At 27.7% G+C, this 16,176-nt stretch overlaps 1 protein-coding gene and 1 pseudogene across 2 annotated transcripts in view; one reads left to right on the top strand and one right to left on the bottom strand.

Moving 5' to 3' along the window:
- The window catches only part of LOC113389432, a 290,888-nt gene that overhangs the window by 89,796 nt on the left and 184,916 nt on the right, over positions 1-16,176 (bottom strand). The window lies entirely within an intron of this gene.
- Positions 414-11,080, top strand: LOC113389539 (annotated as a pseudogene).

Genomic DNA, 16,176 nt, shown 5'->3' with positions numbered 1-16,176 from the left:
TAAGAGTACTTTAGTTTTACTTAAGTGAAAATTTGATATCATACTGCTTGTTATCGAGCTGGCCGAGATCAGAATCGAACCTAGGACAAGTTTATGCTCGTAGCTCTGATAAAATCAAATAGTCACAAAAATTATATTTTATTATAAAATTATTTTTGATAAGAAATTTATTACCTTTCGAGAGTTTTACTTTGTATGACGTCACATTAATTAAAATTCCATTAACTTTACGATAAGAAACACATGTGAATAACTTTTGAAAATAGCAAAGAAAATTATATAACCGAAATTCATTTAGCAAACACAGCTGTATTAGTTTTTCAAATATTATCTATATTTAAATATAATTGTCTTGAGCACTTGAACTTTAGTGGATTTTTAGCATTTAGTGTCGAGGCAATTTTTTGGGAAAGATGTTGGCGTCTGTAGGATGTCTGTGTTTTTTGCTGATTTTTGGGACATCATCAGGTAAATAGATAGAAGACTTATGAAAATATTTTTCTGTAAACGGTTTATTAACTTCCCATAGGATAAGTTATAGTAATCGCAAAAAAATCGAAAATGACAATTTTTGCATATTTTTACGCTTCAGACGTTTTTAAACATTTTGGCTAACCTCAAAAAAAATGAATGTGTGTATGTCTATGTCTAAAGCATGTATGTGCAGATACAAATTTTCATCGACGATTTCGGGCGCATGGATCAACCGATTTAAATAATTCAAAAAACATTCGATTCCTATTGATAAGGAAACGTGATGATTAGTTTTTGGTAAAGGAAGGTCCTGCCGTTTGGGAGATACGGAGCAAATAATGCAGAAAATAGAAATTCAGTTTTTGAGATAACGATATTGAATTCCGATTTCAATAACTCAAAAACATTTTATTTATATTAATGAAATGAAGAATTGGTTAACTGGTTTTTGGGAAGGCAGGTCTAGCGATTTCGGAGATCCAAATAAAAAATTGAATAAAATGTCTAAGACAAAAGTATATTAATACAAAATAATAAAACTAATTCAATTTGTTTTATGAATGCATTTGGAACAATATTTAAAATTTATTATATTTTTTTTTAATATAATATTATTATTTATTATCAAATTTTGCAAAATATATATATTATATCATAAAATAATATTTTATATTGATTTTTTGAATCAATACTAAAAGTGTAAATTATGTGAAATGTGAAATAAATTGTTACAAAATATCAATCACCATAATATTGGATTTTTTCCAAACTTATTTTTTATTGCAGAATATACACTCCTCTATTTTTGTATTTACAACTAAGTTGTTTTATGTTTTATTCAAGTACTTGAAAAGTGTAGAAAATTATATTATTTTTATTATTTTCTCAATAATTAAATTAGTAGAGATATTGCAAATTCATTGATCTTCTCTAAAGATCAAAATTTGTCTCACATACGCACATACTTTCTGTATTTGGTCTCAAACGATTCAGAACAACTAGAAATGTCGACAAAATATAAATCAACTAGTGGTGCATGGCATCGTGCCTTAAGACAAATTGCTGAAACTTCCCGTACCGAAAATTAAGATTTTTAAAAAACCTTTAAAATTTATTGAAAACTTTGGAAAAAAAGAGATTTGTGACTTTTTTGAAAAAATAGATTTTTTTATATTTCTAATTTTTCTATACTTTGAATTTTTCTGAAAATTTTGAATTTTTTTTTTTCAACGCGATCGTGCTGCGCGGCTGTTTTAGAGATGAAATATCAAAGCGCGTAAGCGCCGCCCCGCTTCCGGTATAATTATTGGTACGGAACCTGAAGAACTGTAAACAAAATTCATACTTCTTATTATTATAATCTCTATAAAATATCTGATAATTTGATGTGCATATGTCTAATGATCATTTTTTATCGTCAACTGACATTTTTTTACTTCAGCTCCAAAACCGATAGACCTGCCTTCACAAAAGTTTAATCATTTCTTCATTTTGTCAATTAAAGTAAAATATTTTTGTAAAATCGAATACTTTTCATAAATCGTCGACAAAAATTTGTACTCGAACAAACACACACACGCACACATATACATACATCCATTTTTTTAAGGTATGTCGAAATTTTTGAAACGTATAGATCTGCAAAAGTTTTTTTAATTTTAATTTAATTTTTAATGTTTTTGCGATTACTATAATTAATCATACGAGAAGTTGAATATTTGTTTCTACATATTATTAAAGTATTTTAAAATGTAGAAAAATAGATCAACTTTATTATTTTCTCAATAACAATTGGTAGAGACATTGCAAATTCACTGATCTTCTGTGAAAATCACACACACATTCTTTCCATTTTGGTCTCAAAAGATTCAAAACGACTTGAAACGTGGACCAATTATAAACTAATCAAAAAACACTAAAATTAAATATCACACACATACTTTCCACTTTTCCATTTTCGGTCTCGAAAGATTCAGAACGACTTCAAACGTTGACCAAAAATGAACTAATTGAAAAATAATAAAATTAAATAGAATCGCAAATACAAAATTAAACATGTTTCCAAACATTTTTGGAAAAAAATAGTTTTATTGTATACAGATAGATTATTTAGGTTATTATTATCTATTATTATTAAATTTTATTATTAGCAATTATATAAAATTATTCATCTTTTCCTTAAAGCCCATGATGATCGTCCAAGAATGAGAACAAGGGCTCTTTCTAGACAAGAAATTGTCTACAGTGTAGTCATTGATGCTGGTTCTACTGGATCAAGGGTTATTGCTTATGAATTCCAAAAACAAGGTAGTAAAAATTTAAAAAAAAAATAGACAAATATAACAGTGATATAGATATTTATAAATAATTAAAAAATGTTGTTATTATGCTTTAGATGATGCTTACGACCTTTTACGAGAAGACTTTCACCAGCAAGAACCTGGTTTGTCAAGTTATGCCAATGATCCAGAAGAGGTAAGTAAAATTCATACTTTTTTTTATTTACATCAATGAACTACAATCTGTCATAATAAACAACAATCAGTAATTTTAATGGTTTGTTAAATAAGGAAAAGGTCGAATGGTCACCGAGTGATGATCCGATTCGAGGTTGATGTGTCCTGATGTGAAAAAATTTAAATAAAGTCTACGAGTAATTGTGCATATTATAGGATTACTAAAGAATATCAAAAAAGGCCGTTTTGGCTGAGCCGTTCAATGTCATGGTTTTTTATTAAATTTTTGGCCAAGATGTTTGGATGGTTCTGTATTCTATCCTTGTATCTTAAATTGAATTTTGCTGTTTCTTCCTTGACAGTGTTTATGTTCAAATCAGTATGAACCAACCAATTTAGGACATACTTGGGTGCATTTATAATTTCTTTCAAAATCTTGTTTTGAAATCTTTGAATTATGACGATTTTGGATTCACGCGCCGTTTCCCAAAGCTGTATTCCGTACGTCCAAATTAGTTTCAACATGAATTGGTACAGAAGAGGTTTGTTCCATGTGCTTAACTGAGATTTCCGGTAAAATTAATACTTCAAGAGTAGTTTTTTAAATTCTTCTTAGAAGATATTTCTCTAAATTCCTGGTTTTTGTTCATGTAAACAGTGTACAGTCCAAAATTTTATTCAAATCTTCCAGAAAAAACACATAACAGAAAATATATATCAGGAACTAACTATTTGCAAACTTTTACAAAAATTTAAAATATTGGTCACTAAAATACATCCCCAAATGGATGCTTCTGTTGATTCCACTTCTGTTACTTATATTAAAAATTGTGCTCCAATTATTAATTTACGGTAGGGCATCGAAAATGAAAATGTTTATATATCTTTACGTTTCAAAGGATTCTGAATATTTTGGCATACCTTAGAAAAAATTCATGTATGTGTGTGTGTATGTGCGTGTGAAATTTTCGTCGACGATTTCGGGAATTTTCGTGATCACAACAGCTCAATGACATGACTAAAGATACATTTGGGAGCTACCGCCAAATTATTGAAAAATCTAATTAAACATGTCATTGATTTTTGTCTAAAAATCTTTCTAGATAGTCCTGTAATTCACTGTCCTAGCACCATAATTTGAAAAGTCTTATGATTCAAACCAAAAGATGTTATCTGACTAAAAACACCTATTATGGCTTTAGAATATATATTTAATTTTCATCGATGATTTCGGGAACACCGATCAACCGGTTTGAATAATTCAAAAAACCTTCGATTCGTATTGATAAGGAGACGTGCTGATTAGTTTTTGGCAAAGGCAGGTCTAGTCGTTTTGAAGATACGAAGCAAAAAGTGCAGAAATTTGGATTAGATCATAGACATCCGCTCATAGCGTTCCGTGTGAGCATGTCGTTATAGCTGATTTGGTTAGCGCGTCACCGCAATTTTCGTTTGCGTTAGTAGATAAGAAAGTCAAAACTGATCACACGCCTGTAATATTTAACTTCCCGTAGGGTAAGTTATTGTAATGGGCCGAAAATCGGAATTGAAAATTTTAACATTTCTCAACGTTTTGAAGGTTTCTGAACGTTTTGGCATACCTCAGAAAAAATGGATGTGTGTGTGTGTGTGTGTATGTATGTATGGATACAAATTTCCAGTCACGTTTTAGGGCGCACGGATCAACCGCTTTGAATGGTTCAAAAAACATTCGATTCCTATTGATAGGGAAAAGAGCTGATTAGTTTTTGGCAAAGGCAGGTCCAGCCGTTTCGGAGGTACGGAGCAAAGAGTGCAGAAAATAGAAATCGAATTTTTGAGAGAACGGAGTATCCGATTTGAATGATGTAAAAAACATTCAATTAGTAATGATTGGGAGAAGTGCTTATTAGTTTTTGGCAAAGGCAGGCCTAACCATTTCGAAGATACGGAGCTAAATATGTAAAAAATGGCAGTTTTTGAGAGAACTAAGCGTCCGACTTAAATGATTCAAAGAACTTTCTGCTTGTCTTAACAAAATAATTGATTTTGGAAAAAAAAATTTTGTTCCATTTTTTTTTTTTTTTTTGTAGTTTTTTGTATATCGAAAATATTTCAGATTATTATTTTTTAATTCTGACTATAGTTCTAATATACTTCACAAATAATTTAAACTCTGCAATTCAGTTTATATAGTTCTCATAAATAATAGACAATGTTACAATATTTATAATAAACTATTTGAAAACATTCTGTATTCCTCAAACATTTCGTTACGGTACGGGAAGTTCCAGCAATTTGCCTTAAGGCACGATGCCATAATTGCCTCAAGACAGAAATCCACTTACAGCTAGTTTTTTTAAATTTTTGTTTAATACTTTTTATGTTTGTATAGTTGATACTATTTAAAATTGTTAATTCAGTGCATATATTTTCCGAACAAAAAATTGATGCATTTGAAATAAAATATGTTCATTCCAACAATAAGTCCGCTTAATTAGATTTTGTTTATATATATTTCATTCAAATATATATAAACAACGTCGTCTAATCTAACAAGTTTTCACATTTTGTCTACAGATACAAATAATGAAAATTCTAGTTTTTATAATATTTATTCATAGACATTTTTATTGGCTCATTATTTTTATTCTTTGAATATTTAATTACGGTACAGGAAGTTCCTGCAATTTGCCTTAAGGCACGATGCCATACACCCGACTAGTATTACTATTATTTATATTTATATAGTTATATTTTTCTCCCGTTTCTTTTACCAAGGGAGCCAAGAAAATAATGGAGCTCCTCAGCAAAGTAGATGGTTTCGTACCAGCTGAAGCAAAACCCAAAACGACTCCATATTTGAGAGCCACTGCTGGTCTACGTCTTTTGGGTGAAGAAGTTGCAGAAAAACTTCTTCAGGCAGTCCAAAGACAATTTGAGAAAACCGACTACAAAGTTGAGCACGATGCTGCTGGATTATTGAGTGGAAGTGATGAAGGACTTTTTGCATGGTTTACTGTCAATTATCTAAAAGGTAATAATAGACTAATATTGCAAAAAAGTGCACTGACATTACTTGCAAAATTAGTTAAGTGTGGTATTTTTAGCGATGCTATTTGAAAGTAGGGGACAAATGATGTGTAATTAGTCTATAAATACGGACACGTTGTCAAGTTTTTGACACAAGTATTTTTAAAGTATAATTTCTTTAAGCGCGACTAGGGAGAAGGACTTGAAGTGGATTTAAAATTTGTAATGATAAAGCAAGAATTGAAAAGAGATAGTCACAACTTGACTGAAAATTGAATAAAAAAAATTAAAAATAAAAAAAGTATATAAGATAGAATATGATATATGATATAATTTAAAGTTGATTTAACATTTTTAATAAAACCATCTTTCTCCCTATACTTTAAAATAGCATTGTTAACGTAAGTTTATTGATTAGAAATTATTTCTATATTATTCGTAGTTTCTATAATTCTTTAAAGTTATTAAAATGGAAAATATTTTTTAGGCAAGACAGATATTACAGCTGTTCAAAGAATGAGATTATATAGGCAGCGAAAAAGTAAAAAAAATACCATCAGTCAATGAATGTATGTTAATTTTAATTACATGAAGTTCTTCAAACACAATTATTACATGATGAGTGAAGTTGCAAAAAAATATTTGTTTAGGGGTTGTTTAACATAATCCACTGTGTGAACGAATATTATAGAATTTATTAATCAGCTATTACTTCATTTCTCTAATAAAGGTTCATTTCTAAATGCTAATTACAATGACAAACCGATCATGTCATATTTGAAGTATGACTTTAATTACATTATTGTTTTTAAATATTATACATATTTTTAATGCGATTATAAATATATAATTTATAATTCATCATAATATAAATGTGTATAATAGTTGACACTAATAAATGTGTGCATCACGAGTGTTACCATATTACTAATAAACATTATTCAAAATTCTGTATGATCTGAATTCAAAATGATGTATTTATTTTTACTTAAATGCCATCATGTACGATAGCAAAAAGTTTTACTTCAATCACACTCTTTTTGAGCATTGTTGTTTAGTTTGCGGTACTTGAATATAATTTTTAGTAAATGATATATAATTTTTGTGTAAGATATATTCTTAATTAGAAATTGATTCATTATTTTTATAGAGCCTCTAAAACAGATTATTTGTGTTTGGGGTAAAAGGACAATCTACACTTTTGCACTTTTTATTTTATTCAAGGCTAAGGTTGGATACACATTTTTTGCCCTCTACTTTAAAATAGCATTGTTAAAAATACTACAATTGACTTGTTTTTGAGATGATTTTAGCGGATCTTTCTACACAGCATGATTAATAAAATCATATTCCAAACATTAATCAAGAATAAACTCTTGCTTATTTGCAAAAAGTCCTAATACAATTTTTATTTCATTATTTTTTTTATTTTAAGGATCTTTGGACAAACAAACGTATGCTGCCTTAGATTTGGGTGGAGGTTCAGCTCAAGTCACATATCAACCAGAAAATAATTATGTAAAATTCTTGAAGAAGAATATGCATCCTGTGTCTTATAAGAACATGAACATCTTCAGCAAAAGGTCAGAATAGAAATCTCTAGAAAATTCAGGAACCGATTCTGTCTTGCAACAGACCAATGTTATGGCAAGGCCATGTTACGCTTCAACTTCCATTCATTATGCTACTGAATCATACTGAATACTGTTAAAATGTCATGTATTGCTGTGCATTCAGGCGTTTTACACGTAAACTGCAACGTCACTCGTATGTTATGAAGCTGAGTCAGAAAGACCCTGTTATCTAACATCGTTTTTTTGACATTTGTGCGGTTTCTAGCTCAAGTTTTCTATCTGACAATCTCAGAAAAACGCCTGACTGCACACTAACCACATGACTTTTGTCAATATTTAGTATTGAAAATTCTTCATAACATAGCCTTGCCATAACATTGGTCTCTTGTAAGGCACAATCGGTTCATGAATTAAGGTTCTAATTTTTACCAGATTTTTGACTGATTTTAGTTCTTTTTCAGTTATCTAGGTTTGGGAATAAATGCAGCAAGGAACACTTTATTCGAAGCTGATTCTAGAAATGGAATACAAGAAGGCCAAAGTGTTTTCAGCAAATGTCTTCATCCACAAATCAAGAATGTTCCTTTTGAATTTAATAACAAAAAATATTTTGTCAGGTAAGTTCAACGGAATATTATTAATCAAACCTAAACCCTAAAAAATATTTCAGAGCAATTTTGAAGATTTTCTGGAATTTTTAAAGATTTTTTTGTATGAACTGTTGGGATTTATTAAAATATATGAAAAAGTTTATATAAAGGCCTTTGAGAATTGATACTAAAAATTGTAACTATTGTTTTAAAGTAGATAATAACAATAATTAATCATTTTAGTAAAAACATTGCAGACTATCAAAATTTCTTAACAGAGAAAATTATTACTATCTATTAATGCACTTGTGCCTATGAAAACTAAAATACTCTATAGGGTTATTTTTCAAATTCATCATATTCTTACTAGAATGTAATTATTTGTATTATTTATAATTTTGTCAGATATTCTGCACTTGTATAAGATCTCTGAAATGTTTCACTAATTGTTACGCTCCAACTTCCATACATTATGCTACTGAATCATACTGAATACTGTCAAAACGTCATGTATTTGTATAGCAATTTTTCTCACGCCGTTAATTAATATTTAACTGTAACAAATGTAGCTGAATGTACTTTGTATAGCTTGCTATGAATAATAAATCAAAAAGAAAAAAAAATGTATTTGCTGTGCAGTCAGGCGTTTTTCTCAGGTTGTCAGATAGACAACCTAACCTAGAAACCGCACAAATGTCAAAAAACGATGTTAATTAACAGGGTCTTTCTGATCCAGCTTTATAGCATACGAGTGACGTTGCAGTTTATGTGTAAAACGCCTGAATGCACAGCAAATACATGAAATTTTGACAGTATTCAGTATGATTCAGTAGCATAATGTATGGAAGTTGAAGCGTAACATGGCCTTGCCATAACATTTTTCTCAAAAATTTTAAAAATGTTTAAAGATTGTTTAAAACCTTCACATATCTTAAAAAAAATCTTACCAATTAGTAAAACATTTCGAAGATCTTATAGAAGTACAAAAAATTCTTATAGGCTTTTATAATATCCTTAATCTTCTTTTATAAAGTAGTATGGAAAGTTCTTTATTACATAACCTTGCCATAACATTGGGCCATTATTAGGCAGAATCAATCCAATTAGCTGAACTTTAAGGGTTTTGGGAGAATTTTTTAGTGCAGAGTACCAAAAACACCAATTTCTATATTTTTCACTAATTTTTTCTACTCATCATTGCAGTGGTATGCCATCCCTGATCAGAAATCGCCGATTTAGCATGATGGTCTGCAAATACTACGTTTTGCAGGATCTAATTCCTTTGGTAGATCCTAAACCTTTGGGTTTGTCCAAACAAGAATCTGTTGCAGTCAGTGCCTTCTATTATCGTGGATTGGCAGCTCAACTTATTAGTAAGATAATATGAAATTTAATTTTATAAAATCAAGTCAAGGGCTTGTAAAAATAAGCTGGTCTAACGAAAAAAATTGACAAAAGAAGCAAGAAGATATAAAAATTTTGCTTGTGTTTTTCAATTTTCACCACCAGCCATTTTAAAAGTGCAATTTATTATATGAACATTTTAAGAAATCGAAAAAGAAAGTATGATACTTTTGTGGCTTTTGGAACCAGCAAAAGTGTTTTTTTGATTCATATCTTATATATAAAAACGAAGCACTCGATAAAATGATCCGCTAAAACTTGAAAACGGCTGAACCGATTTGGCCAGTCTTAGTCTTGAAAAATTCGTGCTAATCAATAGGTTGTCGGAAAGGTGAGATATTATTTCAAAATCGTGTAGAAACTTTACATTTTTAATTTGAAAATTTTTGTAGAAGCGTAATTTAAATAAAACAATGGACGGTGGCTAATACGTCGAATGTCAAACGTTTTTGACAGATGATGTTCAATTGCGTTTAATAGGATGTCTTACGTTAATATTATTCAATTATGATTAAATTGTAGTAAGTAGTTTTGTTTGTAATTTTATTTAGTAAATGGGCCGCAAGTGTTACTAGAAACTCAATATATCAACTTTTTTGAAATGTAAATATGAAAACGCACTTTTTGGCAAATTTTTGTCAAACACGGTGCTCAGAAAGATCTCATTTGTATAATTATATACTCATTGGTATTTATAAAACATTTTCTAGGTTATATTATTTTTTATTTATGTTATTTATATTCAAGACCTAAATTTGGTATCGATCAAAAAGACATTTTGTCAAATAACATTTACCCAGTTATACTTTCCCAGAATTTATCGAAGAATAGATAGTAATATATGAAGGTCCGGGTTTAAAAAAACCAGTAAAGTTAAGCATTGTTTAACAACAACATTTGAAAGTAGAGGGAAAAGGTGTGTATAAGCAGCTATAACCTTGATTCTCATGTCTTTGCTATCGGGAGATAACGATAATCTTTGAAAATCCATGATAAAAATATTTTCTTCCGTTGGTAGTTTTTTAGCATTAGTTAAAAATGTAATCATTTGTAAAAATGTAATACCTTTAAAATTAAAATGAGACATTAAACCTGCTTGATACCTGGCCGTTCCAAGTTACCCCGTCTATATGGGGTAAAAAGATCTAGATAACAAATTAGATGAATTTATAGAATTTGTTTTATTTATTTATTTTAGCAAGTAGATATTAAAATTGTTGTTAAATCTATCAAGGCAATTTCGTTAATGTATTTTTTTTTCATTTTTATTAGCTGGTACAAGTGGCAAATAACTGTCCAAGATCTCTGGAAAAAGGCAGAGAAAGAATGTTCTGCACCAAATGAGAAAGATCCATTATTGTGTATGGATTTGATTTACATGCACACCTTATTAAAATCTGGTTATGGGCTAAATGACAATAACGATTTGGAGGTAAAATAATATTTTACTTTTTTCTTAAAATTGTTTCTAATTACTAAATTTCCATTAATTTTTTAGATGATTTTGAAGCTGGATGACCACGAAATTTCCTGGGTTCTTGGATTCGCATACAGTAAACTTGGTAATTGATTTTGTAATTAATCGATGGAATAAAATGTAAATATAGATTATGATCAACGAATAAAGTTTTTATTATAGCATTTATAAAATTGGGATTTTATTTCTATAAAATTAGAATTTTTTTATATGATGATATAATATATATATTTTAAATGAATTATGTAGGAAAATAAGCAAAATATTTTATGTAGTTGGGCAAGTTCAATATTTCATTTATAAATTCATCTTAAGGTTCAATATCTGATTTCGTTTTCTACTTATTTACTAATAACAGTCACTATTACCAGAACTAATAGAATTACAGCATCTAGTTTGTAAAATAAAACCAATAATCTAGAAATAATATTTAATTGGATTGGATTCGAAAAATGACATTTTGAGCACATAAATAATGACAAAAATGTCTTAATTTATCAAATAAAAAATTTAATACAAAAGTAGAGTAGTTCTATTCAAAATTGTATCAATTGGCACCATCAGCTCTACTATAATTTAATATTTAATTTAACTTTTACGATTTAAAATTAACTTCATCTAAAATATAATTTATTTTGTGTTTTATAAGCTTCCCGTAAGTTATACTAATCGTCCAAAAATTAAAAATTAAATTTTTTGCATATCTTCACGTTTTAGAGGTTTCTAAACATTTTAGCATGAATCAGAAATAAATGGATGTGTGTGTGTGCACATGTGCGGATACAATTTTTCGTCTACGATTTTGGGCGTATGGGTGAACCGATTTAAATAATTCAAAAAGCAATCGATTCCTATTGATAGAGGGTATGCTGATTAGTTTTTGGCAAAGACAGGCCCAGCCGTTTCGGAGATACGGAGCAAAGAATGTAGAAAATAAAAATCGCGTTTTTGAAAAAACGGAGTATCCGATTTGAATGATTCAAAAAATATTCAATTCGTAATGATGGGGAAAAGTGATGATTAGATTTTGGCAAAGGTAGGTCTAGCCGTTGCGGGAATACGGAGCTTAATGTGCAAGAAATTGCAGTTTTTGAGAGAAAAAAGCATCCGAATTGAACGGTTCAAAAACTTTCTGCTTGTGTTGATAAGACATTTGCTTTTGGGGAAAAAAATATTTGACGATTTTTTTTTTGTATATTGAAAATAATTTAGATTTTAATTTTAATTCTGGCTAAAGTTCTGAAGCTTACTTATATACTTTAAATAAACAATTTTAACTTTGTAATTCAGTTTAATAACTCTTATAAATATTAAACAATCTTGCACTATTTATATAATCTATTCGAAAACATTCAATATTCCTCGAACATTTAATTACTGTACGGGAAGTTCCAGCAATTTGCCTTAAGGCACGATACCATACACCCCACTAGTTAACTTTTATATTACTATGTATAAAAATAGATTTTAAATATTACATACAAAAAATAATTTATTCATAAATCGCATGTCAAATTATTTTAATCCACAATAATTCGCTAATGATGAAGATTTGAAAATAATAACATATCAGAAATGTTAAATTCTAGTTCATAATATATTACTATATAGCATGTCGTCGTTATTGTACGACCATTATATTGTTATTAGGAATGCAAACAATAACTATGAACAATACAAATTGTTATCAACAATAAAGACGGCTTTGTTCGAAATGTTTTTACGATAACAAAGTCGATCATGTGATACTAGAAAATTAATAAACAACTCTACGGAGATTCAAATTCATTGGAAAAATTGGAAATATCGAAAATAAAACTGATAATAATGCTGAATACCGTTAAGACGATTGTAAGATCGCATTATACGCCACTTTCTCGCTTAAGACACGTATTTAGCGCATGTTTGAAAAATCGTCTTAACGAGGTTACTTTATATCATTTCAGAGGTAAATTGATGAAAGTTGCTATTTTGTAGCGTTCATATAAAATTTATAAACAATTAAAACAAGCAGTGATACATAAAATAACGCATTGAAAAATCAATTTTACTATTTTTATACATTATTCATTAATTCATTTGTTCATTCCTCAAATTCTTTGAAAATTTGTATTTTTTAAAATAGTCAAACATTGATCAAAAAATGACATCTTTGTAAATATATTGGAATCTTTAAAATGTACATCTTTGATAAATAGCATCTTCCTAAGAAAATTTACATCTTACAGCTTTAATTTTATAAAGATGGAAAATTTTGAAAATTGACATTTTTGAAAATGTATATATTTGAATAATTCAATCTTCAAAAATTGATATAGAAAAAAAGAGGTCTTAGAAAATTTACGATCCTGATAATTAACATTCTTGAAATGTTACTTTGCAAAAATTGTCATATATACAAATTGATATTTTTGAAAAATATTATTTTTGTAAAATAAAAAAATTAAAAAAAAAATTACGCCAGACAATTTTAAAAATTTACATTGAAAATGGATATATTTTAGGAATAGAATTTTTAAAAATTGACATAGAGAAAAAAATAACTTAGAAAATTGATGATCTTGATAATTGGTATTCTTGATATCCTACGTTGCAAAAATGGTCATATATACAAATTGATATTTTTTAAAAATATTATTTTTAAAAATAAAAAAAAAATAAAAAATTATAACATCAGACAATTTCAAAAATTGGCATTAAAAATTGACATATTTTAAAAATAGAATCTTCAAAAATTTACATAGAAATTTTAGAAAATGTACGATCTTGATAATTGACATTCTTGAAATCCTACTTTGCCAAAATTATTATATATACAAATTGACATTTTTGAAAAATAATATTTTTGGAAAATAAAGAAATTTTGGAAAAGATTTTAACGACATACAATTATAAAAATTGACTTTAAAAATTGATATATTTTAAGAATAGTATTTTCGAAAATTTAAATAGAGAAAGAGAGCTCTTAGATAATTAATCATGACAATTGACATTTTTTAAATTCTACTTTGCAAAAATTGTCATATATACAAATTGATATTTTTAAAAAATATTATTTTTGGAACATAAAATTTAAGTAATTAACGACAAAGAATTTTAAGAATTGACTTTAAAAATTGATATATTTTGAAAATAGTATTTTCGGAAATTGCCATAGAAAAAAAGAGATTTTAGAAATTTGATGATCTTGATAATTGATATTCTTGAAATCCTACTTTGCAAAAATTGTTATATATACTACGACATTTTTGAAAAATAAAAAAATTGGGAAATTTTTAAACTACAGACAATTGTAAAAATTGTCATTAAAAAGAGATATATTTTAGTAAAAGAATTTTCAAAAATGGGCATAGATAAAAAGAAATCTTAGAAAATTATTGATCTTGATAATTGATATTCTTGAAATCGTTCGTAGCAGAATTTCATATACTTTCAAATTGACATTTTTAAAAAATACTTTTGTTGGAACTACTTGAAATTTTTTTTTAACGACAGGCAATTTTAAAAATTGACTTTAAAAATTGATATATTTTAAGAATAGAATCTTCGAAAATTAACATGGAGAAATGAGATATTAAAAAATTGACAATTTTGAAAATTTACATTAGAAATGGATATATTTTAGGGATAGAATCTTCAAAAATTGACACTGTAAAAAAAATTAGAAAATAGACGATCTTGATTTTGACATTTTTGGAATTAAATATTGGTTTCATTTACTAAAGTAAAACCTAAGTTTATAATTTCATGTTTACTTTAAATTAAAACCGAAGTTATTAATATTGAACTAATTATTAAGTAATCCACACAATAAAAAAGCAAAATGAAGAAAAATTAATTATAAATACAAAGAATTTTAGAGCTTTTTTACTCTAGTGAATTCTAAAAATTCCGCAATTGTCTTCTCTAGTTATGAATATTGTAGTAGAGAGAGACCTGGTAATAAATGAATAAGTTTTGCTAAAAAATAATAAATGAAAAATAACTAAAAAAATCTGAAAAATCTAGCAAGTCCATTTACTAGCAATGGATGTTGAGTAAAATTTTCTATAGCATGTTACAAAAATAGATTCCAAACTTTCTCTCAATCAGTCTTAAAATAAATTTATCAATATAACATTTAATACATCCAGAGATAAACTTTATCTTCCAATAAATATTTATAGTAAAGTAAAAAATAAAAATCATACTGTATTAAAAATAAATCAGCACATGGGTCAAGGCAAATTTTTTATAAAAATACATACAAATTATCTTGCATACACTCGTTGCAAGATTTTTAATCAAAAATATGAAAAATACGTTTTTCAATTTTAATAATACTAATCAAGAACTAGGTGTAAGTAAATATTCTATGTTCGAATTTCATAAAAATTTGTGGATATTACATATTATATCATATATTATACATCATAATATAATATGAAATTTAATCAATGAGGAGTGTTCCACGATTGTCGGTAATGCTCGTTTACTAACAATAAGTGACGTTACAGTCCCCCTTTATCATTTTGATACTTTATAAAATGAAAAACATATGAGGACCAGCAGTCCATGTAGTGTAAGGTCTATGTTCCAAAACACACATTTTTTTCAGTTTCGGTATCAAGCGATTCCTAATGACTTGAAACGTCAAGAAAACATGGAATTAAAAAATTGGATTTTTTGGCATAAATAAAATTCGCTTCTTTCGGGAAGTCAAAAATATTCCGAAATCGAGTAGGACTTTATCTCAACTTATTGTTAGATAGTCTAATAGACTTGCCTTTGATTCTACTATATATATTTATACTTATGATTTTTATGATATTTTTGAGCACTGCATTTTGCAAAGACAATAAAAAATATCTTGGATCTTACATGAGTCTGTATATAATTAGTTTAATTATTTTCACAATGTTTTTTTCGAATAATTTTTAAAGCAGTGATTGACATACGTCAAAAAAGAGAGGGAGAGATCGTGCAAATGGCAATAATAATAAAACATCCTGCGCGAATAATATAATTATATTATATAACCATAATGCACGTACGTTTATATGAAACAACGACTGAACAAATAATAAATGACACATGGAAAAAAAATCTGCGTTTTAATAAATATGATTTTATTTATTATTCATTTATAAAAAAAAGTTTTGAACGTAACTCTCCAAAACTCAAAATAATTAGATAAATACTTCCAAAAT

Source organism: Ctenocephalides felis, unplaced genomic scaffold (genome assembly GCF_003426905.1).
Source record: "Ctenocephalides felis isolate EL2017-DRISC unplaced genomic scaffold, ASM342690v1 CF-g0.4_SCAFFOLD_03573, whole genome shotgun sequence".
Lineage (NCBI taxonomy): Eukaryota > Metazoa > Arthropoda > Insecta > Siphonaptera > Pulicidae > Ctenocephalides > Ctenocephalides felis.
Note: the sequence above shows the minus strand (reverse complement) of the source record. Positions and strands in the feature narration are given on the sequence as shown.